The following is a 25,697-nucleotide window of genomic DNA, read 5'->3' on the forward strand; positions in this document are numbered from 1 at the left end:
AGAGATAATTGGAGAATAACACTACGAAAATAAAACGCCATTAGTGTTTACTATGTCCTTGCCAGCGAGCTTGCGAGAAGGGGTAAAATATTCCTTTACTGGTGAACGTTGTTTCTGGTGAGCATATTAAGAATTTTTGTGCCAGGCTGCACGACAATACCTTTATATATTTTAATAAGATCGCAGTCCATGAGGAGCAAGATAAATAGCCTCGTCAGTCAAATAAGCCTAAGGCATGCTTTTACCAATATTTGATTAATTGAACTTCCAGTTATGAGAGGTTCATTCCAAGCTTAAAAGCTACTAGCTGTCACTGGGGAGTGAAACACCAAGAGAGAAAAACCAACTCTTACCTTCATTACAATTTCTATTCGAATATCTCCGAGATTTTTGTCGCTGAGGTGGTCTGATGTCCCGGAGTAAATATATGACTTAAAACCATGGAGTTTGGGCACCTATCCAGCATGTATTCAACTCAAGATCATGCTCTCTACTGTTAAGATTACCTAAGAGTGAGAAAAAAACACTGGTTAAGAAAGAAAAAACTTGTACTTTCCTTACAATTATTTTGGCATAAATGCATTCCAAGAACTCAGGTAATGCCATTAGTGCTAAGGAAAATCTAAGTCAGTCACATACCATCGAATGGGCATATTGGGCAGAGAAATTCCGGGGTAAGGTGGCCAACACCTTTTGCCGTCCAGCTGTTGTCAAGTGTAATAACGGCTTTACCAAGAGAAACACCAGCACAAAATTATATATAATATAAAATAACCTACGTTGAATGTCATACCAAATATTGCTAAAAATTAGTAATTTAAAAATCACCACGCTCAATGGAAAAACAATCAAGGTTTTGAATAATGTTGGCCAAGCTTAGGTCAGACATACCCAGGTAAAGCGAACTTGATTTCACAGCACTCTGAAAAGTTTTTTTCCCCTTGTGGTTGTGTGCTTGTGTTTGGGAATTGAAAGCCCACTACACCTGCTTACTACACACACACACACACACACACACACACACACACACACACAGAGAGAGAGAGAGAGAGAGAGAGAGAGAGAGAGAGAGAGAGCTGAATAAAAAATCTTCGACCTGCAACTTAAGTACAGCAGCAGACCCACCATGTACAGTATATCATGTCTTGGAAGTCAACACTATCTCTGCCTCACAATACAATACAAACTATTAAATATAAAACTTTTTGTTTTTTCAACTTTTACCTTCCTGCCTCCTACTAGTTATAAAAGAAACAATGAATGAAGGGATTTCGTGAACAAAGTTTGTACTTCAGAAAATATTAAGTCCACTAAAACACTTTACGCATGAGCACCAATTTGTCCAGCACTTGATCTGTCTGATCTAAAATGCTGAATATACAAACCTACAAACACACACAACCTTGAAAACTATGCATGTCCAACAGTGTACGATAGCAGCGTCAATCAACCTCTTGGTCTGTCTGTCATCTCCTAGTGACTCAATGCAACTCAAGGCACACAACCTTGGTACCCTAGCGTTCGATCTCTAAGCCTCTGTTGACATAAGCAGGGAATTGGACACCTAGCTGTTAATCGACTCTTGTTGCATCTTGGTTACTTGGTCGGGGGAGGGGACAAGCATGCGAGTCTTTTGTAGCTACGAACCCGCTTATTTAAAGGAAAATGCTTGACAGTCCTATTAAACTGATATCAATTGTATGTATGCTGTTGCATGTTTAAGGCACGTTTTAGAACGTACATGTATGACAGTGGAAAAACACATGGATTCATACGTATGTAAGGAGGAAAAACATATACAGTTCTAATGGGTACTTGAAACAGCAAAAAGTTAATGTTTTTGAAAAATCAAAATCAAGCATTAATGCAACCTTAAGTGGGAAAATTTCTATACTAAATGTGTATGAGAGACATGTATGCATGGGTATTTAGTTGTGTCAAAATGCCTGCACTGATGTGTATTTGAGAGGCAAAACCTTAAAGAAAATAGTTAACCCCAAATTGTTAACGCAAAGTAAAAGAAAAACCATTATCATGACATGCGATAGCTTTTCAATGGAAAAGTTTATTTATACGTATTTAAAAGGGAAGCTTAACACAGATGGAGAAGCAGGCGTAAGCACAAGTTAAATGTATACCCTTAAGTGCATTGGTAACCTACCTTTCTAATCCGTAATTTCACCTTCACTCTTGGTGGTCTATCACCAAAATCGTCTTTCTCTAAGTAAGGCATCCCCTAAACTAACAATGGTTCAGTTTTCTTGAAGATCATTAAAAGATTTTTGGTTCAACGTGCAGGGGCCCTTCTACAGAGTCGCTGTCCATTTTAACCCTGTATGTTTTCAAGTTCTGCAATCCTGGCATCTCGCAACTATGTTCTCCAGTACAGCTACTGGAACTAACTATGAAAAATTAAATACTCATTTTCAACAAACGGTATTTTACATGTACAACGTAACCGAATAAAAAAATCAACTTTGTATGCACTAGAGTACTTGTTACACCGTATAAATCTGAGACTAATCTTTATGCCAACTGTAATACCTAACGGTTCTCAGAAATTACCTATCATTTTCCAAAGGTTGCATTCCACTCAAATTCCTAATCATTATTCCCTCTAAAACTACCACCGTAAGTGACATTTCTCCAGATTGGAAAATGAAAAAATTATGTTAACGCCGTTGACATAACACAATATTCCACAAAAGGTAGTTGAAAACTCACTTTGACAGGCCTGGTACAAGTTTATTAAGCTAATGGAGATGATTGCATTTAAAACAATAATAATGTACATATATTACTAACTGGTATTATTTTACTTTAAACCATTATTGCATTTTGACCTGAATATATTTTCCTATCTCAATGTGAGCTTTGGACATTTCTGACGTACGTTTCTTTAGCAAATGAGTACATTATGGATAGTGGACTACTGTATATCCTACAATTCTAGGGACCACAGTGTGAAAGCTGGGTTTAGGGAGGGGAAAAACACAGAGTGAAATACAAGGACATTAAGCCCAATGATAGTCATTCGGAAAAAAAGTAAATTTATGGAATGTTTTCCAACTAATATCATGCACTAGGGTCAGGACACCGAACCGGAAGTTAGGTTAGGTTATTTGCTAACCTAAAATACGACAATGGTTTAAGGTTAAAATTTACCAATAAGCTTTTACCAATAAGTTTTATTCTGTTTTTCAATACATATGTTTGGCCCTATTATCATATCCTAGAAGTTGCCGCGTGCCATAAAAGACACCCCTTCACTAGTGTAAAACCCTCTAGCCTAACACCGGTTTTTCAATGTAATGTTACAGAAAACCCGTAGTGGAACATGGGTTAAAACACCGTAACTCACTCAACACCTTAAACCACTAGGTGAGTGAACCATATACACGTTACTGTGATTCAGGTGCCCATCTTGTAATTTCACATAGATACAATTTACGCAAAATATGCTATGTCCCTTGCAGTGTCGATAGAAAATTGCCAGTTGTAACTAGTTAGCCATAGAGAAGCAAGAGAACAGTTGCAAAATCAAGTAAAAACAGAAAAAGCGAAGCCACTTTGTACTGATTCGCTTATGAAAAATCCCATAACTAATACTAAGAGGCGTGGCTACCTGGGGATTAAACAATTACAAAATGCCCATACTAGTCAACATTGAGCCTGGCAAATCTACTGGATATTAATCAAAAACACTTAAAACTGGCAACACAAAATGAACAAAACTTACATTATAATGTAAACCATAATCAGGTATACGATTGCCGATTCTGTTGAATGTGCTCATCTTAACTAACTGGCCCTTCCGACTTCTCACAATGACAGCTATCTAACAACTGCGCCTGCGGAGCCTGAGAACTTCCACAAGGGAAAAATGTTCTCTCGACCAATCAGAGGCCTCCACCATGCCAAAATTATAAACCCTTTCTAACGTCTATATTCATTGGCTGAAGTTTTAGTGCTTTTGCTGGTTATGAAAGGAGTCGCAATATTTAAATGACTTTTGTTCCTGAAGGAAAATGATAATCCCATAGGTGATAAATTCCAAAGCATGCGAGAGAGAGAAAGAAAGGTAATAAACGCGAAACCTGTTTTATCGTTACCCCCAGAAATTCACTTGACTCTTAGTTCTCTAAAGTTCGACATTTATAGAAAACGAAGAGGATAATAGGGGGAGGCTATAGTAACTTTAAAAAGTTCTCTGAAACTTTGTCTCCGGAATTTATTGCAGTTTACACCTTACCTATGAGAGTATTCTTAGTCACGAACCAGTCTCATGAGCTTTAAAAGTAACTGAGAATTAAATTTCATATCTATTGCAGATGGATTGCTATTGTAAGAACAAAAACTTGGCTCAAAAGTCATTTTTGTATTCCTTCACCGAAAGCAAAGGAAAGGACATTAAAAAATGGGTTTAACACCGGAAACCAAATTATTCAGGGAAACAATAATTATGACGAATAAAACGGGGCCGTATGATCGTGTATGAGGACTGATAAGAGGGCCTCCTACATTCTCAAACCAAAGCCACATACATAGTAAAATATGAAGTAAATGTCAGTTTTTATACTACTATGCCATTATACGCTATTAGATTGTACGTGGTTTTAAGGTGTGTGTGTGCGTGAGAGAGAGAGAGAGAGAGAGAGAGAGAGAGAGAGAGAGAGAGAGAGAGAGAGAGAGAGAGAGAGAGAATATTTACCAAATTTGCATCACAGCATAGATCCTCATTGCTGACAAAATATTCTACTTGTCACCTATTGCATTCAATTTTTCAATTTAAATCTCCTATGTGATTCCCGTAAATTATCTTCGACCAGTTTTATGAGTGTATGTACACGCAGTGTTATCGACTCGTGTCTTCTCTTTACATGATATTTAAGGCCTTTCTATGGCAGTAAATATCAGGTAAATCATCTTCTTCACTTCAACATTTATTCGTTAGTGAAGTCAGTCACTTCTTAAGTACTCAAAATAATCCAGTAAAAAAAAAAAAGACTATGAGCTTGAAAAGCCCGCGAAAATGTGTTTGGGGCTGTTTTTGAATGTATCATGAGGGAGAAGTTGGTTTCAAGTGCAGCTTTTAATTAGCACCATTAGTACAAGTAGATTTCAGCCATTTCTGCCGCATAAGGACATTTCAGCTGTTTCTTTAAATACAAAAATTTATTTCTAACTTCAAAAGTTATAATTAGAATTCACAATCTGAAAAAATTTACTATTACTTGAAAACAATATAAGATTTCATTAATTCTTAAACAAGATTAATTCATAAAACTTTAGTTTATCAAGAAATTACGTTAACTAAGCAAAATTTAAACTATTATGATATACTCAGGATTTGAAAAGGAAATCTTAACAAACAAAAATCAAATCAGGTATGCAATGTTAAAGTATCAACATATGTAAAATGCTAAGTAAATAAATGTTAAATCACCAACACAAAAGTTTGGGTAAAACTATGAAATTGTAAACACAAGAACACACAAAAAATGCAAAATCAAGAACACACAAAAATGCAAAATAAAAAAAAAAAAAAAAATGCAAAAACAAGAACATACAAAAATGCTAAGAAGATTTATCAACTGTAATTTCACTAAGTCCAAATCTATCTGACACTCTTATTTTAGCATGGTAAAAATAAGTAAAAACCACTTTACCTTATACAAATTTCTGAACACTTTAGTAAGTCCCTTGCTGCAGCTCAAAACACTATTTTTATCTGGCGCCATTACACTAACAGCTTCCAGAAACTCATATTTTAACTTATATGTTTGGAGTGTGACCACGAATTTTACTCTCTTCTGAAGGATGAGAGAGAGAGAGAGAGAGAGAGAGAGAGAGAGAGAGAGAGAGAGAGAGAGAGAGAGAGAGACCAACCTAACTCTCTAGAGTCTCTGTCTGAACTGATCAGCTCCCCAAAATTCTACTGTAAGAGTAAACCTGTGTTGCCAGTTAGGCATTTTTGGAAATGGGTCACTCCGGGAGTCTTCCTTGTGGAAAAAACAGGAATAAACAGAGTTTCTTCCCCCTGGAGAAGGGAAAATAAACAAGATAACTTTTTCCCTAGCTCCAAAGAGCTATATGGGCCTGTCCTCTTATCTGTATAATTGACAGGGATTTCCTGTACTCACATCCGCATAAACAGAAAAGGCCTCTGGATCAGGCAGCTTATCTAAACCTGTCACCTCACTTCTCTTTAGCTAATGGAGGATTTCCTGTCTTAACACTTGTGCAAACAACAAACTTCTAGACCAGCCATGGTTATCTAACTTGTCATCTCATCTCCCTTTTAGACCACTTAAGTTGTCACAACTTAAGTGGTCTAAGGTCTCTCTCGCATACAGTAAAGGATTTCCTGTGGTCACCCACTTGACACCAGAACAAACATTCAGCTGTGAACACAAGAGCCTAATAGGAAAATGCATCTTATCTCTAAAATCACAAAGTACACGACAAACACAAGAGAGAATATATCAATAGTACAGAAACTTAGTAAATTTACAGAAAACACACATATTATAAGACATCTCATTATAATATATATGTATATATATATATATATATATATATATATATATATATATATATATATATATATATATATATATATATATATAATATAAAATTATTTCTCCGTGCACTGTCTGGGACAGTGGAAACAGGGGATGAATTTCGTTCGATAATTAAAAATAGAGAAAAGAAAAAATATATTACTTGAAAAACTCAAGCTTAGCTTGTCTTTAATCTATTAATAATCTATCTATAAACATAATGGCTTCAGAATTGTATCTCAGATACTCCTTTTTTTCAATGATCCTATCAAATTGATTGGAGACAGATTCCAGAAGTTGCTGAATCTCTTGACAAAAATTCAGCTAAACTAGTCCTTTTCATTAAAGATGTTTCTTTAACTATCTGCGACTCACTTATAATTTTTGGTGTCAATCTTGATAATAAATTCACTTTTAAGAAAGTATGTCCAACCTAACTCTTCCTCGGTGTCTCAAAAAATGCTGTATTGAGAAAGACCCCGAAGAGATTTTGAGACCTTTTCACCTTGGGTAAATTAGAAGCAAAAAATTTCGTTTTGCTATGCTGTAAATATTGTTCCTTTGTTCGATGGTCAGCAGCTTTCCGGCACCTTAAATTGCTGCATAGAAATATTTTATTCCATAACTTAATATTCTCCTTTGTACCATCCTTCTATGAGCTGTTTATACATACTTTCTGATTTTTTGTAATGTGGATCATCTTTGGAAGGTATTCCTTTCCACCTTGGAAGACTAGAAATGCAGTTAATTCTAACAGAATTGCCTTTTCTTTTGTTAAGTTCACAATAATTTTTTTTACAGAAAGTTTGTTTAACTGCAATCAATTATGACTAATCTTCCTAGTCTTGTAGTCAAATCACTGAAATTTCAGAAGTTCAAGGTGGCTACAAATGATTTTTTCTTTTTGAGTAGACACAGAGTCTCACTTCATTATTTGACTTTTATCTTGCTTGTTTTGTAATTTCCCATATAAAGTTTATTCTTTACATCAGTAATTCTTTTTTACAATGAGCTACTTTTCCTACTACAGTCCTTGGTTTTGTAGTATTCTGCCTTTTCAACAGGAGTTACGGCATTGTTAACAACAACAACAACAACAACAACAACAATAATAATAATAATAATAATAACAATAATAATAATGATAATAAAAAAAATACTCTTAGTAGCATGAGTCTTGACATGGAGAAAAAAACCTACAGTTATGTATATGTGCATATATTTAAGATAAATATGTACAGAAAGCTGTCAAGAAACTGTTCGATTCCCTTTTTCAATCAGATTGAAAAGGGGAATCGAACAGTTTTCCGAAAGCTTCCCAACAACAACAACAACAACAACAACAACAACAACAACAATAATAATAATAATAATAATAATAATAATAATAATAATAATAATAATAACGCCAACGATTTTCCACGTCAAAATTAAATAATTCTTAATTCGAACATCTTAAAGAGCATGTTATATCACAATGCATTTTTGAAAGTTCAAAGGCTGAGAAGAAAGTGAAACTTTGATGCCAAAGCATGGTTAGTTTCGGCAAGTTTTCTTGAGCTCTACAAAAGAGATTGCATTTATTGAGTTATAAAATCTTGGTCTTCGCATATTCCAGTTGGCATTCCAATGTAAAAGTATACTCAAAATAATCATCAACAATCTAATTTCCCAACTCATGCACCTTTCCTTTCCAAACCTCATTCATACTACCTGTCTAACCTTTTCTAGGTCTTCTTCTTCTATGTTCTAACATTTCCTAATAGTACTCTCTCGTCATCATCCTATTATCCTCCATTCTTTTTACATGACCAGTCCCTCTAAAAACACTTTGACTCATCCTTTCACCTAAGCTATTCTTTTATACAGCACACACGCGCGTGCTCACACACACACACAAGCACGCGCGCGCCCACACACACATTATTTATGTATCTATATATATGTATATAAATATAAACATACACACACACACACACACACATATATATATATATATATATATATATATATATATATATATATATATATATATATATATATACATACATACATACATACAGTATATATATTACATGTCTATCTTAAAACATTTCATATTTTCCCAGTGGTAATCTAGAATTCCTTTTTGTACGTCCATTTTCATCAAATAACTTTTCATTTTTATCCGCAACGAAAAAAGAAAAAAAAGTGATTTAGGATGCTTCCTCAGCAAAAAAAAAAAAAAAAAATCCCATACTTTTGTCAGAACAATTGTGAATAGGAACATAACACCGCCATATATCATCGAATCGAACATACATTCCAGTTAAAGTAAGCGTGGATCCTCCCGTGAATGCCAACAAAGGAGAGTTGAATTCCTCCAAGGAATCCGATATCTCCCGCCTGAATAGGTTCGAGATCCTTTTATCGCAGGGCTTTGATCCCTTAAGTGCCCAGGGGCTGAAAAGAGAGGAAAAGACGGGGGTCTTCTTCAAGAGGCAACTGGTAGATTTAAAAAAAAAAAAAAATGTAAGTAAGTTAGGTTTCCTAATGATGCAGGAAGGAAGGGGTTTCAAGGGTTAATATTTTCGTCGATATATTATAAGATTAAGCTCGTAGTTGCCTTTTTCTTAACAATCATTCACCTATGTTAGGGTGTTTTTTTTTTGGTGGGGGTGGGGGGGGGGGGCAACAGTAGTCCAGACCCCGCAGGCGTAATCATTGCTGAACAATGGCAGAAAGCTTATCCTGTTTTATGGTTTATGATCTGGCATTACATACACTGAGGGATGAAACCACAGTGGCCACACAATGAACACTTAACCCCTGGCTCTCTGATATTTTTGGATATATCCACAGAAATCCCTTCAAAATACGGATAGAAGCGCGGTAATGGTTAAAGTGTCGGACGTATTTCTCTGTCCAGCGAGGGCTAGAGGCTCGTCGTGGGAAAGAAGAAATTCGTATCATTTCTATTCGAATTTTCCAAGAATTTCAGCGGAAATCTTATCCAAAATTATTTGGAAAACTGAGAAGTAAGCGTTCGCTGTATAGCCACTAGATCTGCACTGATCAGGTGAATAAAACCAGTAAAAAAAACAATGTATTAACTAAATCTTTCAAGACGTTGAATTTCATTGAATAAATGTATTTTCTGAAGTACCTGATCCACCTGCGAATTATATATATACAGTATATATGAGGCTATCAGTCGAGAAACATGCCAAGCGCCATCCTGGGTCAAAGTATTTTTTAATTTAATTTATTATATTTTAAAAATGGCACTTCGCATGTTTCTCGACTGAAAAGCTCATACATACATATATATATATATATATATATATATATATATATATATACATATGTATGTATGTATGTATGTATATGTATGTATGTATGTATATATATATATATATATATATATATATATATATATATATATATATATATATATATATATATATATATATATACTTAACATTGTGAAGAAGGCAGGTTTTGACTGACAACAATAGGCTTGATAGGAGAACAGGAAGAGGATTTGTTGATCAAGTCTTCATTATGCAACAGTTGTAGGAGAAGTTTTTGAGCAAAGGTAAAAAGTAAAAAGCCCTCAGTGATTTACATGGATCTAAAAAAAAAGCTACTAAAAGACCTGCCTCATGGAGGGTGCTGAGGACACAGTTTTCATGACGAAACCAAAGTACTTTATGTTAGAATAAGCCGAATAACAGTTACCCGATTGGTGTAAACAATGGATCTGAGAGATGGCCTGTTAATATTGTTATGAAAAGAGCAAAGAGAGAATTAAGGGAAAAGACAGATGTAATGCTAGATGGTAGAGAAAGAATGGTGGTATTGAAAGTAATGTGGACTTAGGTGTTAGGTGGTGACAGAGAAGAGGGACTGCAGAGAATGGTAAAAGATTATACAACTGCTTGTAAGCAATGACACTAAGGAGTTGATGTTACCAAGAGCAGGGTTATGATCGAAAATGGAAGCCAGGATAATGAATGGATCACTGAATGCATGTTAATATGGACTGCAGAGGAAAGGGAGAGGATGATTTATAGACGTAGGGGAATCACAGAACGGGCGATGCAAGGAATGCAGCAGGACTTTGAAAAAGGCTCGGTATGGATGCAGATTTTGTGCAAGAAGAAATTTTAGAGCCAACGCTCGTCCACGGTACAGAAATGTTGATGTTTAATGTGTATCATGAAATTAACGTGGAAACTGTTGAGATGAAACGTTTAACTACACAAATAATTCAAGTCGATTGTTGACTGGAGGAGAAATGAACATACACAATATGTACAGAGGCTCATCAGTAACGCTCCGAACCCCCTACACATTGTGATATTGCCCCTTCTCTGGCATGTACTCCCGTGCATCCGGAATATTAAGGCTTTCACTTTCCTATGCCTCTTTCCTACACCTACTTCTCGGTCTTTGTTTTCGGTGTGTGTATGGTTTTTAATTTTTCGCCACAAATTACAGTCTATCAATGATGCCAAACTCGAAGACTAGCGGCTGATTATGGGATTATGGCATGTTTAATGCTTTACCAGGGAATGAGGAGAGAGGAGATAAAACAGGGCGTAACATTGAAAACAGCGCTTTTTAATACAAGCCGATCGTCTACACATGCCATAATCCCATAATCAGCCGCAAGTCTTCGATTTTGGCATTAGCGATAGACAGTCATTTGTGGCGAAAAATGAAAAGACCATAAACAGAAAACAAAGACGAAGAACAAGAAAGAACGGCGCGTCCTGAAGCCTGAAGACAAAACGCCTCTTGTCCTCGGGCCTCCAGACCCGGGGTTGGATGGAGGGAATTTGTTAAAGACAGAAAGAGGCAAAACAAGGAAACGGGAGATGGAGTCTTTATGGGGTTGAAGGCAGAGACCGAGGAGGGGAGGAGGAAGAGGGAGTGCCATTCGCGATGGGAAATTGAGTTTGTCTGAGCGAGGGCTCCGGTTCCGTTTATACTATCGAGGGTTATAAGACTTCTCAAAGGTCGAATCGCAGTACTGCTCAAGATGGCCTTTGAGGAAGTGTGCTGACATCCGACTGGTAGGTTAATCCTGAGTGAAAAGAACATAATATCTTCATGAGGTATAATCGATGTAAGGGACAAGGAAGGAATTATTGCGAGAAGGGATCATAATGCCGCTTATGGCTAATTGACTATATTTTATTCCGTTTTTGGAAATTAGGCCATTAAGCCAATCACTTGAGCGCTTTAAGCCGTTCAGGGCTTAAGAAAGTGAAAAAGGGGAGCTGGCGTAGTTGGACAGCAAGATGGAAGAGAGGAACTGGGAATGGGGGTGATGCATAAGGCTAAAAAAATGTTTTTGGGCATTCATGATTCAAACAACAAAGAGATCTTATACCTCCTGTGAGCAATCAATCAGTCGATAAATTAGGTGAATATCTAAACTTTACAAGTATCCCTCAACTTTCTCGTATCCGGTAGAGACTTTGAAATCATACTGAAAGGAATAAAAATAAATTTCAATATTACAGTTCTAATTTTGACACAAGCATTATGGACACTGACTGATGTATGCTCACAAACATTACTTGATTTACTGCGCAAACATATTTCATGTATTAATTAAATGCACATATATGTTTTAAGTGATATGTAAATGGAAAGAGATGACATGCTTAACATTTATAACTTAATTTTCCTTCGCACTACATATTTTAAAACTGGTGAATGTGTTCATCAATTAATCTACATATTTCTTTAACGAACATAACAGTATATTGCTTAGCATATCTGAGCTGAGTTACTTGAGATTAGCTGTAGAAAACCCATGGTAACCAGTAGTGAAAGCTCATTTCTCCGCTTTAATCTTAAGGTTCAGATTTTATGTATTTTCACGTTTTTATTTCCTATTACTGGTTGTTCCTTTCAAAACAATATGTTTTAGTGAGTTGAGTGCATCTATTATGAATGCAATTATGTACATTTTCCGATTTTAGATTCAAGAATGTTTATTATGCAACGGAAAGTCTAAAGCAACAGACTGATATATCAACATCGCAAAAAGAAATTTCATTTCCTTATATTTGTTACCTTTTAGTATCACCTTCTTATTTTCCCTCCTGCAGGACGAAGCAGCTACTGTTCTTTCGAGTGCCTAGTTCCTCTAAGTAACTCATTTAGCATTAAAATATAACCCTCTTATTGAAAGTACAGTGTTGTTGGAAGATTTTGCAGTGGGCGAGTGATGAAGGCCAACATTCTACGGTGACCTACTACGATCTTCATTTTATTAATTTAAGGACGAAACCAAGCCACCAGAGTTCACGGTATTATATAACATATGGGTCGCATTTGGTTCGATAAAGGCCACGTAAAATTCCTCTGCCTCTCGAACAATCTCTGACCCGTTCGCTATACCTTTTCTTTTTTTTGGTTTCTTCCAGTCTAATAGAAATTATTCAGAAAAGATCTCTCTTCTATCTGCGGCGATATTTTCCGCAGCGTTTGATGAAAACAGGACAATCTTCTACCAGAAAAGCATTCCGAAAATTTTTGGCCACATTCCTTGGGTTCCATTCGCATTTTCTCGAGAACCTCTTGCATTCCGAAGGTATTCCTGCCATTCGTAATTCCGCTCCCCCCCCAACTTGAATTTCTCCGTGTGTGGTTCTACTATAAGTGCCCCTCCTCGGACTAATCACTTACAATTTCTCAGGTCTTATATATATAATACACACACACACACACACACACACATATATATATATATATATATATATATATATATATATATATATATATATATATATATATGTATATATATATATACAGTATATATAAATGTGTATATGTATCTATATATTTATGTACGTATGTATGTTTGTATGAATGTGTGTATGTGATGAATAATAATAATAAATAAGATTGAGGAAATGAAAATTGAAGAAAAGTGTCCGATAGATTATTTGGTACCACAGAACAACTGGTTGGAATAGGTAAGAAGAGTGCCTGGTGATATTTTGATTATTCTTATGGTTGAAGCGAAGTAGAATACAGATAAGAGTTATAACTGTTATGAAGTGTTGAAAATATGGTTGTAAACTGTATCAACCCTGGTGAGTTTTATAAGAAAGAAACTACATTAGAATATAAGAAAAAAAAAAGAGCGAAAATTGGCCTAGAGTTTAGGGACAAAGTGTGAAAGTTGGAAGAATATGCTAATATCCGGGGGTATATGTGTTACAGGAGGATAGGATGATGGAATAAGATATAAAAGAAAAATGGTAGGAGGAGGGAAAAAGATTGTTTAAACTGTTCTTCCAGGACATAACGGATGATCACGAAACAGAATATGAGATGATAAACAATGTAATCTTCAACAAAATAAGTGAAATAAAGGTATATCTGAGGAAATATTTAAGGAAATACTGCTAGTGGAAGTGACTATCAAAGAATTAAGGACAACAATGAAGAGGCTGCAGAAATGAAAAGCATCAGGAGGTTAAAGCGAAGTACTGTGGCATAATTATCTGTGACGCAAGGCAGTTTCGAGAATGGTAAGGTATTAGAAGAAGGGATGAGAAGGACAATTGTTCCCATTTATAAGGTAGAAGTGACATAGGTGACTGTAGAAATTATAGGACCATGGTGTAACTTTTACTGCGAAAGGTGTGTGGCAGTATTTTGACTAAGAAAATAACACAAATAATGGGAAGGCTGATAAGTGGTAAGGGCAAAAAATTGTATTTAGATATATGAAGCTAAAAAAAAGCTTAAGGATATGCTGTCTAGAGGGTGCAGATGTGGTCAGTCTCCATAGGTATTTGGTATCTTTTGGACGGAGTGATGGAAGGAATCTGATACAAGAAGTCAAAGTAAAGACTGGAGATATACAAAGGTAAAAGACTGTGGGGTAAGAAAAAGGGTCGTAATTGAAATGTGGACTGGCTGGGGTTTTTAGGTAAATGTTAGTGACTGGGGGCTACTAGTAAATGAGTCTGAAATTGTTATAAGAGAAATCTCAACTGAATGTGGGCAAGAGTAAATCTAAGACGATAAATGTCAAACAAGGCGATGAAGCAATGAATCTTAATATTAATACATGGTGGAACAATAGAAGCAGAAATCCAAAAGGGTAAATATGTATATCCGTGGGGTTACAGAAGAGATGAGCCCCATAAAGTAAGGAGTTTAGCAGGGTCTATGCAAAAGACACGAAAGCAAAGTGGAGAGTCTTCAAAAGACACCTTGAATTCATAAAGGGATGATGCGCCACATCCGATATGATGCCACGTTGGGGCTCAGATTATATAACTCGGGCTTGTTGTGATGAAAGTCATGATGAAAAACAGTACTGCATTGACTGAATGGAACATATATTGGAAACGGAAGGGCCTTGATGCCTTGGAAGAGAGTTCAAGTAAGATAAAGTTGAGAGGTGCAGTGACTGCACGAGGTTCGCTGGCTGCTGACGGGCATTCACATCTGCATATGGGTTTCATCATTTAATAGAAAGGCAGTTAAAATACTGTACCCATGAATATCTTATGTATAATATAAAAAGTTTTCCTTGGTACCAAGTCAACTCAATCATTCGCAGAAAATGTTGCACAATGGGAAATATTTTCGTGGCTTTCAGTTTAAGCAGCTCATAAATTACAGATGAGAACAATGTAACTTTAAAGGCCTGGTGAGTGGAAAATAAGCTTTTACGTCTCTCTCTCTCTCTCTCTCTCTCTCTCTCTCTCTCTCTCTCTCTCTCTCTCTCTCTCTCTCTTTAACAACACTTCCGTAGCCTCGGTCATTCTAGCAAAGGAAATCTCCTTAACTCGAAACTTTTAATGGAACTTTTACACCTTGTGTAATCTCATTAATGTCAGCATTGGACGTTGGGCGGAAATCTCTCTTCCAACTTTTAAATTACTTGTCGGCTGAGGGACTGAGGTAGGTTATGCTGAAACTCGCATTGTTGAATGTGATCTCCAATAAGCTGTTTAACGAGGTTTTCTTGTTACCTTGATGTGACAAATACTTTGGGAAAACATGCTTTACTGGTATATCACGTGTTTGCAAATGGTGCTTGGAAAGGGATTTTTTTTCATGGGGAATTAGTTCATGATGCTCTTAATATATGCGACGCTCATGGCCATTTGCATTTGAATTTCAGGGAAAGCGAAAATTTAAAGATTTTTGTGATATTAAAGAATGGTTTTCCTGACAAGGAACATAAACATACACACGCACACTCATATGCATGTATATCTATCTGTCTATCTATCTATCTATCTATATATATATATACATGTATATATATATATAATATATATATATATGTATATATATATATATATATATATATATATATATATATATATATATATATATATATATATATATATATATATATATATATAATGTCACAAAAACGCGTGAACTTGTTTTATATTCACAGATATTAAGTAACAATTATCGTATAATATCCAGTTCCCTTTACCTTAGGAATAGCTTACACCTAGTTTCTACACAGGAATCACTTCGAATTCTGTCGAGGACGAAGCACTTATCAATTATAATTTCCCTTGGGTGTAAGTTATTCCTAAGATAAAGTGAACTGGATATTAAACGAATCGGCTGAATATTATATGTACAGTATATATGTATGTATGTATATATATATATATATATATATATATATATATATATATATATATACTATATATATATATATATATATATATATATATATATATATATATATATATATGGAATTGTAATATACAGTGCCTCTTAACTCCTCGAATTCTTCGCCCTTTTTTGGATACGCTTGTCACTACAAAGCCTTAAAATCCAAGTGCAAGAAATTGAAGTTGTTGTGATGTCCCTTCAATTTTTTGCACTTGGATCTTAAGGCTTTGTAGTGACAAGCGTATCCAAAAACTGGCGAAGAATTGAGAAATTAAGAGGGTATTGTGGCTATTACAATTACATATGTATCTGGTAAAAAGTGACCAGTAGATTCTATATATATATATATATATATATATATATATATATATATATATATATATATATATATATATATATATATATATATATTATTAATAACTTTCAAGCTTAATTTACTCGTCTAATTTTTTCAGTTTCCTACAGAATTTCTCTCCATTATCAATTAAAGCCGACATGAAAAATATGAATTCAAGGATTACGGGTGAATTTAATAACGGATTATTCAGACAGTTAACTCTCAAAACTTACTCTATCACCTTTGATGACTATTGTGATAAAGGTTTGCAAATGCCTATTTTTATCCCAGCTTGCGAATAAAAATGTAATCAGTTTACAGGCCTTAAACTCAGTCTCTGACTGGTAGGTGGGTCAAGTTGAAGATCTACTATCCCAGCGAATAGCTGTTTTTTCCAGTGGCATTGATTATGGAAACGGAATATAAAATTTAGGCCAAAAGCCAAGCGCTGGGAAATATGAGGTCATTCTGCGCTAAAAGGGAAATTGAGGGTAAAAGGTTTTAAAGGTGTAACAGGAGGAAAACCTTGCAGTTGCACTATGAAACAATTGTTAGGAGAGGATGGAAGAATCACAGAATACAGAATATATATAGTGGGCACCATGACTGAGAGGCAAAGCTCTTGGACCACGCTTGTTAGTTCCGCGGTTTGCTTTCATCATTCAGCCCGCATTCGACCCAGCCGTAAATGGGCACCAGTGCATGCTAGGTCAAGAAAAGGGCGTGAGGCTAACACCTTCATCCCTAAAGACTTGAGAAAATAGAATACTTGACCCTTATGGCGTCACCACCTCTAAAAAAGGAAAAAGACAATTGATGAACATATGTCTTACATGAATACTTATGATTTTAGTCTTTTGAATGAATATTAATTAGCGCGCCGGAATTTTTATGTCTGACTCTGAACCTGCCTCTGTCGTTTTTTAGTTTAAAATATATTCTAACAATTTTGATGCTCTCGGTACCTTCTTTTTCAGCCTACGTATCTCTCATATCAAAAGCCCTTTTAAAATCTCATTCATTTTTGATGAACAGGATACTCCACCGGTAAAGAAACAGAATAAGATAAACTGAACATGAACGAAAATCAAATGAGAAAATATCCGCCAGAATATTCTCAGGGAACTGGGTTCTGAACCGCCCCTCGACTACATTCCTTATTTTCTACTTTATTCATTCATTGAAATACCTGAGCAGCAAGAAATACCTTTAGCAAGTGCTTGCTTCATTCTTCCACATCCATTCACTCTATTTCATGCTCTATTCTTCCGCGCAAAAGCATGAAGCAAAGCGCGTGAGAACGAATGGAAGAATTCGTGGAGACAGTTCAATAAAGAAGAGTCTCTCATTATATTCTTCTCTGAGGAATTCGAAAGTCAAGTTCGTAATTATGAGAGACGCCCACTTCCTTGCTCGCCGTCTAATTGGTGAGCTCATTACCTTACAGCTAATGAGGTGTGAGGTTCGTATTTTGTTCCATCCCGCGATGCTTTTGTTAGTCTTTCCCTCTCGGTATCTACTCGGCGTTCTACTCGCTCCGTGGTATTGAACGTTTCCCATCCTGCTATAAGGATTTAAACTTTCTCTGTCTCTCTCACGCGCGCGCAAACACAAACACACACACACACACACATGCACACAAAATGGCGTCATAATGCAGCTGGTGTATGTAAACAAAGTAATCAGGAGGCGAGATGCCCAGGAATAGTTCAACCTAAGGTTGGATGAAGGAGCCTAGTCCCAGGTTTTTTCCTTAAACCATGTGAAGGAGTCGGACAAAAAGGAGTCTTTCTCTCTTCATGAGATTTTTTCCTCCTCTGCTTATTTTTGTTCTTCGTTTTTTTTCTTCTTCTTCTTTTTCACTGGTTTACACAGGTCGTGGAGTAGTATTGATCTCTTGCTTGGAGTCTGGCGAGAGGCAAGTACCACCATTTAATGTCCTAGCAATTAAAGTTCAAATAACCGAAGGAAATGTTATATATACAGTACATGGGTAACATAAACATCCTTTTAAACTAATTAAAATATATGTGCACTATTACACAACTAAGTGATTTAAGCTCCAGCTTTTTAGAAGAATTCAAACAAATTCTAAATTGGAAAGCAGGAAACAGTTTTGATTTAATTAACGAAGTGTTATTATGTCTGTCTACGTTTGTGAAGATTGCGTTGACCTCTTAAAGGGAAGATTATCTCTCCGCACTGAACAATTATGCATAACGGAATCATATATACCTTTAAGGCAGAGGCAGTAAGCCCCACTACACCGACTTTCTATAAATCTAATGAGATTTGTATTCACAGCAAGAACTCAACAGCAAAGCATTTTTTCCTTACTAAGACGACGAAAATGCTTTCTGTATATTGACTTGCACATGTTCAACTAACTGCTTTTTGCACGAAAGCATTAAACATGGACAGTTAAGTAGTAGATTATAATTACATTAAAGTGTAAACTACCGGGCTTTTTTATTTTTTAAGAGTTTTAAGCTATTTAGGGTTTGGTGACCAAACGAGTTTCTTGCTATACGACATGCGTTAGGATTTCCGATCACCTGCTCATACTTGGTCGACATATGGCTTCCAATTCTAAAGTACCAAAACTTTCCAAAAGTAGTTTGAAGAAAAATCCAAAGAAGAGAAGTTTTGTAGATCGTAAGCATAAGGTTAAGAAACGAAATTGTTTTTTGGTGCAAAAAAGAAAACAGGAATTGCTAGAATCTGATGGTGAAGGCCAGGCCCAGAGACAGGGTAATAACTTTTAATGCCCACAGTGAAATTCAGCCGCATCTTTCACACGCTCCCTTTGTTAACGGATACTAAGGCCCCTCTATCACATTCTTCTTCCATTCCAGCCGTCTCGCATTTTCTGTTCTCCTTTTCTCTTCTCTCTCAGCACTTACAAATTGTAAAAGCTTTTCATTAACTCATTTTCCTCTACTTTCTCCAGATCACCAAAGTATCTGAAACACGGTGACTCATGCCATCACTTACGCTATATTTGTACTTCTCCGTATATATACTTTTCTCACTCTTTTACTCGTTCTTACTTCACCACAGCTTTAACCCAGTCTCTTTCATTTCAGTTAAGATTAACTTATCTAAGGTAAAGTTTGCTCGACAATCCCTTCACACATTGCAATGGTGGTTTCTAATACCATATACAAACTGCTTACATTCTTATAATATTCAGTTTAACATTCCATCTTACTTGTTTCCATATACCCTCCTGATTTTGCCCCTGCTAACTTTTCTTGAACTTTATGCAAATACAAACATTTTCTTGTTCTTTCACCAGTCTCTGTATTTTCTCTACATTTTTTCCAACCAATATCTCAAACATCACCCTATTACACATCTCACAAATTAGCACCTACACCTCTTGACATTTCTTTGATTTCTTGCACTGGTCCATTAAGAAATACATAAGATAGCCACGGAGACAACACACCCTTGTCTCAAGCGCACTTTTACATAAAAACGCCACCCTCCTGGATACATAATTTATTACACAATTTACTCTTGATATAAAGCCTTAAACTTTTTAAACAAATTACCATTCATGACATACCTCCATCCTCAGGATCATCCATACAACATCTCTGTCAGTTCTGTCACAAGCTTTTTCTAGGCCCTTGCATGTGACATGCAGCTTTGTCCTTTACTCTCAAACTTCTCTCCAACTATTTCAGTGTAAACTAGGTACATACCCACTATAATTACACTGTTCTATTCTATCAGTTATGTTTCATCTGCCTTACTTTCTCGATCAAAATCCTATCATTAACCTTCTCAAGTATTTTCACTCTCTCCCATTTATACTGGAACCTTTCACTTGTCCAATCATTACCTTACGAACCTGGTCAGCCTCTCAATTACAGTTTAATCTCAGTAAGGTCGCATCTCCTAAGCAATCACATGAATTCCTTGTGTCTTTCCATTTTTCACCCCTTCAACTGCTTTTCTTGAACCATCAAAAGTCAGTTACAAGCATTCATGACATTACATAACCCCTTTCAATTTTTGCAACATTCAGGTCTTCATCTCTATACTCTACAATTAATAATGCTTCAAATTATTCAATCGATCGACATGGTACTTCATTCTTTTATGAAACATTCTCTCTATCTGAACTGTTTATTACAGGATCAGTTTTCTATTTAGCGTCATCACTAACTTATAAAATTTTGTCCTCACACCACATACTGCCATAATCCACTTTCCCAACCCCAATATCCACAAATACTCACTGACAGTTCTGTGACCCCACAATGCTTCTCAATGATTACTTTTTCCAAATCACGTGTCTTAAACCCTAACCCAGTGTACATTCATCTTCTGCTGATATGCTATTCACACTTCACGCACCTTGCAGCACCGTTTGCAACACCTCTCTAACATTTTCTCTTCCTGCATTCGCCCTTAACCTTACAGTCTTCAGACAAACACACTTATACTCTTTCACCTGCCCCCAGTCTTCCTAGCAGTCCAATGTCTGGCTATTCCCTAGCTCAGTGTGTATCAGCCACCCCCGATCACAATTACTGCTCCTTGACAAACTGCCCTTTTACTCTTATTTCACTAAATGCCATAATATCCGTCTGTCACTCCTTGAAAAAAAAATATACTATCATACACTGATTCTATTCTGTACCATAACCTTGCACTTACAAAACTGCAGGACTTAGTATTTTGTTTTACATGATGTACAAGGACTGCAAACGCCACAGACCGGCCCATTAGACCATTTTAACAACACAAAGGGGTGTAAGAATGATATATATATATATATATATATATATATATATATATATATATATATATATATATATATATATATATATATAAATTTAACAGTAATTTTATCTTAAGTGTCGATGGCCTTTGTTGCTGTAACAGCAGTTAAACCTAAAACCAGTCCACCAAGCCCTCTGCACTTTCAAAACATGAATCATTGTGAAAGGGCACTAAAAATCTGTCGAAAATTTCACGTTCATGGTGACTAAGCTGCGCGTCACTGTTGTCAATATAATCCCTGCAATATTGCGCTCCTCGGTACGAGTGGAAATGTTGTCTTATGTCCTTTGCCCATTGTTACCTTTATTATTGTTTGCCGGGGCGTGACCATTTTTCATCTTGACGCGAGGGTCATTCGGATCATCGATGAGGACTTTTTCAACTCTCGCCTAGAAGTTTCTTCTGACTGTGCAAGGTGTCCCGGTTGTCTCATTTCTAAAGGTGGTCTTGTACTCCCGTTCCGTTGGGCTGACGGTTACTGGTCTTCCTAAGAGGACTTGTTACACCAAGTAGGCCACCTTTTCTTGGTTATACATTTTGAAGTAACAACCGAAGAGAAAACACACCACGACTAAAACTTAAAACATCTACAAACAGCGGTGAGAGCGGCCGCTGTTTAAATATTGAACTTTTACCATATGGGAATGAAAGAGTAGTCACACAAACAGGAATGAATCTACTGTAGTCTGACCGTGACAGAAAAATAAACATAAGAATGACGCCAGAAGTAAAAAAAAAAAAACTAAATATAACTTATGAAAAATGGAATAGAGATCAATACACAGACGAAAACTAAGTAATAGTTCATAAGAACATGCAGGAGTTACAAACTTCATTCCGTATTTGAGAGGATAGCAGAATTCCCTTCATAGGATTTAAGAACACGTGCATAAAAGCAGAGAAACAAAAAAAAAAAGTTGAGAGAGAGAGAGAGAGAGAGAGAGAGAGAGAGAGAGAGAGAGAGAGGTGTTTGCATACAGATCTAAAATCTTCTTAAAACAAAAAGCTGCCTTCCTCAAAAGAATTCTTTTTTCCTCACCTTTTTTCCCTCACGTTTGAGCACATGTGACTTTCTCCTTAAGTGCTGCCAAGTGCGCGATAATTGGAAAAACTTCGTCCACTTATTATATCACTTACACCCTTTAAGAACTACTTCCTTTTTTGAGCTAGGGCCAGATGATCTTATTAATTATTTTTTTTCTCTCACTGAATTTATAATCCTCATGAGAACTTCTTCTGTTGCTCTTCAACCAGATTTGAAAGAGAACGAAACTTTCTGTCACAAGGAGCGGCGGCAATGGCGAATCTTGTCCCGGATTTCTTGCCTTTTATTCTAGACGACAGAGGTAAAAATGCATGATAAAAGGGGACGAGAAACGTCATGTTTAATATTTCATCATATATATAAATGAATACGCTCGCAGCGCAGACACAGACACACGCGCACACATCATATGGCAGAGTTCACGTGAGTTAAAGGTTAGTGTGAGATTTTTAATGGTAAATGAGACGACACAGAAAAACATGAAACACAATAATAAAGATGATCTTCAAGAATGACTCGTTGAACTTAAACGCCATTGATGGTTTCATTCGTGGCTCGATATGGACGCATACATTATAAATGTGTTACCAGTTATGCTTTTTATACTCATGCAAAATGAATACCGTGGAAACAAATTATTCACCATAGAAAAGTCACTGTAAATAGTTTAATGATGCTTTGTAAAATATGAGGGCTTCGTAGAATGTTTTTCGGTTCCATACACCAATTTGTTACCAGAGTCCCAAAGTCCCGCTTAATTACTGAGTACACACAACACCGTACTAATGACAGAAGCAGTAAGTTTCAGTGGGTTGTGTACGTCGATAATAGATACTGCATTCATATGAGTATGTGAATTTGCCTACTGAAGCGCTTTAACAACAGCAGCTATAAAGAATGAATGATTATTCAACCGATGCCAAAGAAGAGTAAAGGCCCCCAGAAATACGGATCCCGAAAGCGTTGCAAACCTCTCATTAACATCCTTTAGCTTGAGTGTTACTCGCGGCCGCTTGAAGATGAACGCGAGCATTTACTCAGCATCGTCTGCACACTTAATCTTTTGGAATTCACAGCGACTCCCCTCCACCCCTCCCTCCCTCCTCTGAATAAACCTTCATAATGCACCTCATATCTAGGGAAAACATTCTCCTCTCGGATGCTTGTGCGTGCTTGTTTGCTCTCACAAGCACTCGCACGGACTGTCTAAATCAATTAAGTTTCGCAACAAGCAGCTTCCGAAGTTTCGTGAAATCTTGCGTGTGATGAGATAGTAGCTCTTGCCTGGTTTTATTCCCACAATTCCCTCTGACGGCTCTTGCATCCTAAATGATGCATCTTTACAGCTGGCAGGTTTAAGATAAATTTCATTTTCCACTCTATTTATTTACCCCTTGGATACTTAGCCGTGAACGGACCAATTTTCCACATTTGCAATTGTATTTGTATTTCCGGCGAACAAGCAAAGTTCGTTCGTTGCAAGACTATTATGGAAGATATACTGTGCAAACTTACATGTATTGTAAGTCGAACTAATGGTGTAGGCCTACTGAACATGCTCACTCACCTCACGGAAAGTCATTGCTTTTGCTCCTAACTTCATGATTAACGAAATGATCATGAAAAATAAACATATTTAATCGTACACTTAACTACACCAGCACTTGACTCAGTCAGTCTAGTCGATCCAACTATCTACAGCTACAGCACTGCCCAAGTATATAGGTTGAAGGGAAGTTGGTTCCAGAATACCATTCTACGAGGGATGCAAACGCCTCAGCCAGATGGCACGGTCACATTCTATTGACTGCGAGCACAGACAAGAAGAGAAATTCAGGACTGAAAAATACTTATCTCTGACATGACATCTGGTCAGTCACACAGGATTTATACAGCTTTCCACTTTTGATGCTGCTACTTTATCTTCTAATGCAGCTTTTCTTTCGCAATCAAAACCCTACCATTCTTGAGTAATGTTATGACGTCATAATTCCCGCTACCTCATATGTCCTTTTTACCATAATAACAAAGAGCAATTATTTCGCCCTCTCATTTCTTTGGAACCTTTGCCATATCCAGTTGTACCTTAAAAACACTGGTCAGCAACGCCATTACACTTTTGCTACTAGACTCTGTCCAACTTGTTATCCTATCAATTCCAAGCTTATAACCATTATTCAACTTCTTAATTGGCCTTTCCACAAGCATTCTCGAATTTGCGCCAACCCCTCCACTTCTGCATCTTTCAGATCTGCCTCTCACCATCCTCCACCTCAATAACTCTTCAGACGGCTTACCTTATCTATATTCCCTTCCAACAGCCTCGCTCCCTTTGAATCAAATAATCTAAGTTCCATTTACTATTTAACCTTTCTGTGTTTGTTACCTTCCAGAACAAATAATTTTCTCCCTAAATTATTTGCTCAGAATTACCCCTAATTTTTAACACATCTCAACTTTTTCCACTCACTCTGTCCTTGACTAATTTATACATCTCTTTGTCCATCAACTGCGCCTCAAACACTTTTTTTTTTATTCGCTAACCCTCTAATTTGATTATCCTACCCTCCTTTCGCTACAAACACTCACAGGTGGTTCTCTAACCCCATATTTGAATTTTGCATACTACTCAAATATTCATTATACTTCAATGCCTTTAGTTCTGGTCCATGTCTCATCCACTTTTGCCTTATATACTATTCCTGTTTTTTCCCTTATCGATGTCACTTGTATATTACATTGCCAGCCCGATTTTAATCCCTTTCCTTTCCAATTAAAACGGTTCCCTGCTTTCACTTTAGCCTTAACTAGATACTGATCAGATATGCACATACACACATAAACGTGTTTCACGACTGCGCTTTTCATTAACTGTGCATGATAAAGTTACTGATAAATTGTGAACGGATGCGAAGAAAATTCATCGTCATCGCCTGATTCCTATGAGAAGAAAAGTATAAGAGGGGCATTTTCTTCCTTGGCGCGCTTGTCTTCTAAGGAATTCTTCCTCAGATTGGTTTTAAATCCTTCGTGGATGGATTTTAACCTACAGGATAAGAGCAGCTCGTGTCAGGTCTAGGAAGAATGTTGATTGTTGGAGCTCCGATAAGATCAATAGTTCGTCAGCTGTCAAGATATATTGAAGAACTTGGGGCATAGTTTTCAAGACACTACACAAGGAGCCCCATCCCTCGCCCCTCCCCCCCTCCTACCAATCCTAACTCCTAACTTTCCAATCCTTCGCTTACTTTCAAAATATACCCGATCCTTAAAGAAATTTTACATTTTA

The 25,697-nt window shown here is 36.4% G+C and overlaps 1 long non-coding RNA gene across 2 annotated transcripts in view; it reads right to left on the minus strand.

Moving 5' to 3' along the window:
* The window catches only part of LOC136848770 (uncharacterized), a 202,649-nt gene that overhangs the window by 5,586 nt on the left and 171,366 nt on the right, over window positions 1-25,697 (minus strand). For both annotated transcript variants that reach the window (XR_010856134.1, XR_010856133.1), the window contains one exon: window positions 354-506. This is a non-coding gene — a long non-coding RNA (uncharacterized lncRNA). The remainder of the gene's footprint in view (window positions 1-353; window positions 507-25,697) is intronic.

This window comes from Macrobrachium rosenbergii, chromosome 19, assembly GCF_040412425.1.
Source record: "Macrobrachium rosenbergii isolate ZJJX-2024 chromosome 19, ASM4041242v1, whole genome shotgun sequence".
Taxonomy (NCBI): Eukaryota; Metazoa; Arthropoda; class Malacostraca; order Decapoda; family Palaemonidae; genus Macrobrachium; species Macrobrachium rosenbergii.